Source organism: Macaca nemestrina, chromosome X, assembly GCF_043159975.1.
Source record: "Macaca nemestrina isolate mMacNem1 chromosome X, mMacNem.hap1, whole genome shotgun sequence".
NCBI lineage: Eukaryota > Metazoa > Chordata > Mammalia > Primates > Cercopithecidae > Macaca > Macaca nemestrina.
Genome location: NC_092145.1, coordinates 114588307 through 114596648, shown reverse-complemented (window position 1 = coordinate 114596648; position 8342 = coordinate 114588307). Strand labels below are relative to the sequence as shown.

The window sequence follows — 8342 nt, the reverse complement described above, 5'->3', positions numbered from 1 at the left end:
AATTTCATAAACAGAACACACACACAAAAATAGCCATTTTAAAAGGCAAAAACTGATCACTAGACTTCCAAGTTATCAAAAGATTCCATTAAGACAGTGAAAAGGCAAACCAGACTGGGAGAAAATATTTATAACATAGATATCTGACAAAAGACTCATATGCAGGATATCAAAGAACTTTTACAACAAAAAAACAACCAACCAAAAAACAACCCAACTCAAAAATGGGCAAAAGATTTGAAAAGGCACTTCACAAAAGGATATATATCCCAATGTCATTAAGTATATGAAATAGTACTCAACATCATTACTCACCAGGAAATATAAATTAAAACCACAAGGACCACCTCACATCCATCAGGATGGCTACTATCAAGAAACAGAAAATAAAAAGTGCTGGCGAGGATGTGGAGAAACTGAAACCCTTGTACACTGCTGATGGGAATGTAAAATGGCTTGTGTCTTATTCCCAGCTACTCAGAAGACTGAGGCAGAAGAATCACTTAAGGCTAGGCATTTGAGATCAGGCTGGGCAATACAGCAAGAAACAAAAAAAATTTTAATTGGCTAGGCATAGTTTCACATGCTTGTAGTCCCAGCTACTTGGGAGGCTGAGGAAGGAGGATCACTTGAGGCCAGGAGTTTGAAGCTACAGTGAGCTATGATCATACCGCTACACTCCAGCCGGGGCAACAGAGTGGAACTCTATCTTTATTTATTTATTTATTTGTTTGAGATAGAGTCTGGCTCTATCACCCAGGCTGGAGTGCAGTGGCAGGATCTCGGCTCACTGCAACCTCCGCCTCCCGGGTTCAAGTGATTCTCCTGCCTCAGCCACTCGAGTAGCTGGGATTACAGGCGCCCACCACCACGCCTGACTAATTGTTCTATTTTTAGTAGAGATGGGGTTGCACCGTGTTGGTCAGGCTGGTCTCGAACTCCTGACCTCAGGTGATCTGCCCTCCTCAACCTCCCAAAGTGCTGGGATTACAGGTGTGAGCCACGTGCCCAGCCAACCCTATCTTTAAAAACTTTTTAAATAAAAATAAAAATAGAATTACCATATGATCCAGCAATTCCACTTCTGGGTATATGCCCAAAAGAACTGAAAGCAAGGACTTGAAGAGGTTATCTGTACATTCATGGTTCAGAGCAGCATTATTCACAAATAGCCAAAAGGTGAAAACCCAAGTATCCATTGACAGATGAATGGATTAACAAAATGTGGCATATACATACAATAGAATATTATTTATCCTTGAAACTGAAATTCTAATGCATGCTACAACATGGTTAAACCTTGAGGACATTATCTAAGTTTAAATAAGACAGTCACAAAAGGCAAACACTGCATGATCTGGCTTACATGAAGTATACAGTCAAATCCATGGACACAGAAGGTATAATGGTGGTTGCCAGTGGCTAAGGAAGTGGGAATTGGGTAATTACTGTTTAATGGGTATGGTTTCAGTTTTGCAAAATGAAGAGTCCTGGAGATGAGTGGTGGTAAGGGTTAGACAACAAGTTGAATGTACTTAATGCTACTAACTGTACACTCAAAAATGGTTGGCCGGGTGCAGTGGCTCACACCTGTGATCCCAGCACTTTGGTGGGCTGAGGCAGGTGAATCACCTGAGGTCAGAGTTCAGCACCAGCCTGGTCAACATGGTGAGACCCTAATTATTTGTAAAAATACAAAAAATTAGCCAGGCATGGTGGTGCCCGCCTGTAGTTCCAGCTACTCGGGAGGCTAAGGCAGGAGAACTGCTTGAACCCAGGAGGCAGAGGCTGCAGTGAGCCGAGATCGCACCACTGCACTCCAGCACTGTCTCAAAAAAAAAAAAAAAAAAAAGGTTAAGATGGTAAATTCTAAATACACATAATTTCCCACAATTACAATAAAATACGTTTTTAAAAACCAGCCTGACCAACATGGAGAAACCCCATCTCTGCTAAAAATACAAAATTAGCCAGGCATGGTGGCGCATGCCTGTAATCCCAGCTACTCGGAAGGCTGAGGCAGGAGAATCACTTGAACCCGGGAGGCGGAGGTTGCAGTGAGCCAAGATCACACCAATGCACTCCAGCCTGGGCAACAAAAGCAAAACTCCATCTCAAAAAATAAAAAAGAAAAGAAAACCCACAAAGATACCACTGTACACCCAGCAAAGTAGCTAAAGTTTAAAAGACAGATAAAACCAAATGTTCATTAAAATGTAGAGCCACTAACTGGAACACTCATACACTACTGGGGACATTTAAGTTGGTACAATCCCTTTGGGAAACTGTTTGGCAATATCTGCGAAAGCTAAATATATGCCTACCCTATGACCTTACAATTCCACTCCTAAGTTTATGTTCAGAGAAATGATTGGGCACGTGCACCAAAAGACATAAGCAAGAGTGTTCATGGCTGCTTTATTTGTATTAGCCCCAAATTGAAAACAATCCAAAGAGTTAACAGGAAAATGGAGAAACAATCGGTGGTATATGCATACAATGGAATGATTCTCAGCGAGAGATTAGAACTACTGATATGCACAACCTTGTGGATGAATCTCATAGACTTCATGTTATGTCTATGACATTCTAGTACCTGTCTATATGTGTGAATGAAAGACACACACAAGAGTTTCCACTATGTGATACTATTTATATGGAACTTACAAGACAAAACTAGTGGATGGAGTTTTTTAAAAATCACAATGTGTTTACCTTCTTGTTGGAGGTAAGATGAACTCTGAACAGAAGGGACAAGACGAAATCTTCCGGAGTGCTGGAAATCTACATCTTGACTCAGGTGATGGTCACATGGTATACACGCATGCAAAGTTTCACTGAGTAGTACACTTTATTTATTTATTTATTTATTTATTTATTTATTTATTTATTTTTCTTTTTGGAGACAGGGTCTCATTCTATCACCCAGGTGGGAGTGCAGTGGCACAATCTCGGCTCACTGCAACCTCCACCTCCTGGGTTCAAGTGATTCTCGTTGAGCAGTACATTTTAGACCAGTACCTTTTATACACTTTATTATGTACGTTATACATCCAAAGTCAAATATCTCTAAAGCACCTAATGGCTCTACAACAAATATACTGTAATTCCAAAAAAAGAAATAAAATATCAACCTTGCTGTTTTCCTTTTTGACTGAGGAGACTCCATTCCTGTTAGATATGTTGAGGGATAATTAGTTACATCCCAATTTCCTTAGTCAGATAATGAATCTAAGTCTCAGGCAGTGCAAACTTACGTGTTCCTAAATGTTCGAGAGCTTTCCTGAAGCCTCTCCTTATCCATGGAGTCTTCAAAGTGAGAACCCTTCAGTATTTAGTGTAATCTACACTTTCTGAGTCTGAGCTCCCTGTTTGCTTTCTTCTGGTAAGTGTTCAATTTCTTTTTTTCTTTTCTTTGTTTTTTTTTTTTTTTCTTAAGAAGGGATCTCACTGTCACACCCAGGCTGGAGTGCAGTGGCATGATCGTGGCTCACCACAGTCTTGACCTCCCAGCTTCAAGGGATGCTCCCACCTCAGCCTCCCGACTGGGTGGAACTAAAGGTACACATAGCTACAGGTGCACATTACCACGCCTGGCTACTTTTTGTAATTTTTTTAGAGACAGGGTGTTGCCATGTTGTCTAGGCTGGTCTTGAACTTCTGAGCTCAAGCAGTCCTCCCATCTCCGTCTCCCAAAGTGCTGGGATTCCAGGCTTGAGCCACGGCACCCAGTTTCAATTATTTTTTAAGCTTCAATAACAGCATCCAAGTTTATTTAACACCTTCATTAGCAGGGGCGAAACAAATCCCTCCTCAGCTGTAAAGGCAGAATGTCGAGGTAACACCACATTCCAGCATTGTGATAATTGTGCATCCCATCCCACCCCTTGCATCCCCACAAAAAGAAAGCTTCATTCTCTTGAGCAGCCATTTTGATGCCTGACCCTTAACACAGCCAACACAATAACTTGAGCATCCATGTGAAAGTACCAACAGCGGTGGCAGGTGGTGGCTCACGCCTGTAATCCCAGCACTTTGGGAGACTGAGGCGGGAGGATCACCTGAGGTCAGGAGTTGGAGACCAGCCTCACCGACAGGGTGAAACCCCATCTCTACTAAAAATACAAAAATTAGCCAGGTGTAGTGGCGGGTGCCTGTAATCCCAGCCACTCAGGAGGCTGAGGCAGGGGAATCGCTTGAACCCGGGAGGCGAAGGTTGCAGTGAGCCGAGATCGTGCCACTGCACTCCAGCCTGGGCGACGGAGCGAGACTCCTTCTCAAAAAAAAAAAAAAAAAAAAAAACTACCAATAGCTATAACCTACCATTCCCACGAAAGAAAGTAAAAGCCCACAAAGGTAAACATTTTCTTCCCTTTGGCATCTTCTGCCCTTCATCATAAAGAGTTGCTCAGTTGTTGAAAAAGGACCTTAATATGCAAAACTTTACATTTTAATGAGAATCAAAGGCAAATTCTTTTGAACTGTGTCACAATGAATAACATTACAAACATGTCTCTCCTCAGCACACAACTCGTCCTTATTTTAGTCAAGCAGGCAAATTAGTGGGCCTGTAAAAACAGCAAGGTAGTAGGAGAAAAATCATCAGAAGGTTAATAACAGAAGGGTTTGGTTTAAAAGAAGCCTCCTAATGCATCTGTGTTCTGATCGGTGCTACGTCAATTCAACAGTGAGACGCAATTTTATTAAAAGCTGATACTTGGCTGGGTGCAGTGGCTCACACCTGTAGTCCTAATACAGTGGGAGGCCAAGGCAGGCAGATCACTTGAGCCCAGGAGTTCAAAACCAGCCTGGACAATATGGCAAAACCCTGTCTCTACAAAAAATACAAAAACAACCCCGGCGTGCTAGTGCACACCTGTAGTCCCACTACTCAGGAGGCTGAGGTGGGAGGATCACTTGAGCCCAGGAGATGGAGGTCGTAGTGAGCTGAGATCCTGCCACTGCCCCCCACCTGGGTGACAAGGCCAAACCCTGTCTCATAAAAAAATTTTTTAAGTTGATACTGCTATTGGTTCATGCAGGTGACTCTGTTAACATTATCTCAAATGAAATTATTCAGAACAACTGGCAGTTTTATACAGTTTCAGGAAAAGTGTTTTGAAAAGCAAATATCAAACAACTGGTTAAATGCAAAGCCACATGGTCACAATGGAAAAACAACTCTTTTAGAACAGTAAAAAGTCATATAATATAATGACATGCAGAATTTTTATTTAAATACATTGTCAGAAATAGATGAGACCCGGTTTCTCCTCGGAGGTTACCTCAAAATACATTTCACTTCATAGAAGTTTATGTAAGTGTCAAAATATTGAACATAAGAGCAAATGGGTTAGTACTACTGGAATGCAATCATTATAAAGCTGGATAGGTGGATTAATTGTCCTACATACCTGTGGTTTTTCAGATTCCTGTGCTTGCTTACTCATGTACATTTGACTCTTTCAGAAACCACTTCTAGAAGCTCCCGGTTTGGCTTCTACACTGCCACCTGTAGACATAAAAGAGAAATAAATCATGTATTATTCGTCAACAATGCATCTTTTCTAGACATCTAACGGGGACATCTGGGGAAAAAGTAGCAAAATATTTGCTCCAAAAGACAAAAATGTTCTTTCTCCTCTGTGTGGAAAATTCCTAAGGCGTCCTTCTCCCCAATGGTATGATAAATTATTTGATTAGAAATTGAAACATACGTAAGTCTCAGATCAACTATACACCACTCTCGGCCGATCATTAAAGAGATGGAGTCGCAGAACTCAACTTAACAGTAATTTCAAGACCTGTCGTTTAAAATTAGAAGAAAACTTCACCGCTTTGTTCATCTGGTATTTCAGAATTCTGTAAATTGACACAAAGAAAGATCAGGGGCGATTCAGGCTAAGATTACTTTACCACAAGGTTGTAAGATATCTATTTAAAATAACAGTAATTCTAACCTGAACTACAGTTTTGTCCAATCCAAACAGCAGTTTGGTGGAGTATTTTCATCAAAATGCCCTATCCTTGATTTGAATATGAATGACTGCGGGTCTTTCTGAAACCCCACGGATTTTAATACAGGTAAGTCCTTTTTCCAAAAAAAAAAAAAGTCAGGAAATGAACAAACAGGAATAAAAATTCATGAACAACTATCAGCAAGTCCAAGCAGCCATGAGACGTGCGCGCGCGCGTGTGTGTGTGTGAGAGAGAGAGACAGAGAGAGAGAGACAGAAGCAGAGACAGAGAGACAGAGACAGAGAGAGAAACAGAGAGAGAGACAGAGAGACAGAGACCGACCGACAGACACACACTGAGATTCTGGAGTTAATTGCGAATAACCGCGCCGCGAAGCTTTTTTACCTCCTCCAAGTCCCACAGTCTGCCTAGGACAAGTAAACCTCGCTCCAGCACCTTAAGCCAAAGACACAAGCACCACCACCTCCACCCCCACTACCTAGGCGAGACAGCGCCAAAAGCCACCCAGCGTGCACGCCAGCCAGGCCCGCTACCCCGCAAACCCGGGAGCTTCTTTATCCCCGGCAGAGATCCGCCCCACTTACCCGTAATTTACTTTAACGCCTCGAAAGCATGATTTGGTTTATGGAATTGCAGCAAATACAAGAAAATCAAGTCTCCTTGAGACACTCTCCTCCTCCTCCCTAGGACGGACATTCACACGGAACACTCTCCTTTCCCTCTCAACCCGGAACACGCGCTGGACTATCCCAAGAGGGTCTTTGGGGACCCGCCAGAGATCGATACTGCTCCCACGTGCCTCCATTAAACCCTCGTCCAAACGTGCACAAGGCGCCAAGGGCATGTGCAGAATCAGCCCTCAGAATAAGTTCAGCAAACCCATTCTCTACCCCCCGAAAGCGCGAGGGAGCACCCTGACGCAAGCGCCGGCCCCGGCCCCGGCAGACAATACTCAAGCAACTCCAGCCTTCCGCGCACACGCCCCGACCGGTCCAGCCACCACTCTCTCCTCCCATGGTCCCTACAGTCTTCGGGCCGGGAGCAGGGGGCGTCCTGATGGTTGCTGGGTGTGGACTGTGAAGAGAAGGGCAACCTGCACACACCACCGATACTGCGGGGCGGGTAGGAGATCGCAGTTCTCCAAAGCCCCACCGGTGCTCAGCTCCTCAGAAGGGGTGGGGTGGGGACAGTGGAACCGAGGTAGTGAACCCTAAGGGAGGCAGCTTTTCTGCACCTCTTCCCCACCTACCACAGCGTGCGCGCATAAGCGCGCACACCACGGGGCCGTGCACCTTCCTTCTGCCCCTGGACCTACCCAGCCCTTGCCCCCAAGCGCAGTGGCCTGGAAGAGCGGGCATCCGGCCCGCGGTGGCCGGGGGAGCGGGCAGAGCGCCGCGCTCTGGGGTGCCCACCTGCGCGCAGGGTCGTCGCTGCTGCCGGTGCGCCCGCCGCTGTTGCAGTCTCCAGCTGCAGGAGGAGGAGGCGCGGCGGCTGAGCCCCTGGACTCCACGCGCCTACTCGCGCCCCGGAGCGGCGGTCCTCATTTCCCTTCGTCCCGGCTAGCGAGCCACCCACCTAGCCCGCAGGTTCTGCCAGTCCCGCGGCCCGCCAGAGCCCAAGCTATCCTCTCCGCCCCTTTCCCGCCGCCCCGCGCTGCGCTGCGCTGCGCTCCGCCCCCTACCCGCCCATCCCCGCCGGGGCCCAGCCGGGGGCTGCGGGCGCCGCGCTTCGTGCCGCAGATTTCGGGTTCTTGGGTCTGTGGCGGTAGAAGGAGATGGGGGGCACCAGGGGTGCGGCCCTGGGGTCCGCCCCCAACCCCGCTCTCCCAACTGGTTCCCCACTCCTGGGGCCCGCGGCAGCCGCCCGCGGCTAAGGGTGTGGGCACCGTGCACTCTGCCCCCGCTCTTCCGGCGTCTCCCCGCGTGGCACCTTCCATGGCCTAGAGAGTGCCTTGTGTCTTAGGGGGAGGGGGTTGGTGAAGCAAGGTGGAGTGAGCCTGAGAGTGGAGGCGAAGAAATTACCATGTGAATTGCCAGGGGCTGCAAGTTGCTGCCTGTGCCCCTGTTTGTTACATTAACTACCTGGATGTGCTGCTTTCCTTGCTACAACCGCAGTAATATTCAGAAGCTTGAATATAAGATTTCCAAGTTAATTGGTTGTAGGGTGGTTGGGTTTTTTTTTTTTTTTAATGTAATGATGGCAGAAGACAACAGATTAACTCTTTTTAAAAAGTTACTTTACATATATGTACAATATAATTTCTAATTTAAAAATTAGCAAAATATAAATAACAGAACAGCTGTGTTTTACAGAAACGAATCCAGTGTGTATGTGTTATTTAAACCCACCGTAATTATATTAAT

At 45.8% G+C, this 8342-nt stretch overlaps 1 long non-coding RNA gene across 1 annotated transcript; it reads right to left on the bottom strand.

Moving 5' to 3' along the window:
- Positions 1 to 2394: 2394 nt before the first annotated feature.
- On the bottom strand, positions 2395 to 7604 carry LOC105463538 (uncharacterized). Its single transcript, XR_976389.3, has 2 exons — positions 7392 to 7604; positions 2395 to 5512 (listed from the first exon to the last, which is right to left on the bottom strand). It is a non-coding gene; the product is annotated as an uncharacterized lncRNA (long non-coding RNA).
- Positions 7605 to 8342: the final 738 nt, after the last annotated feature.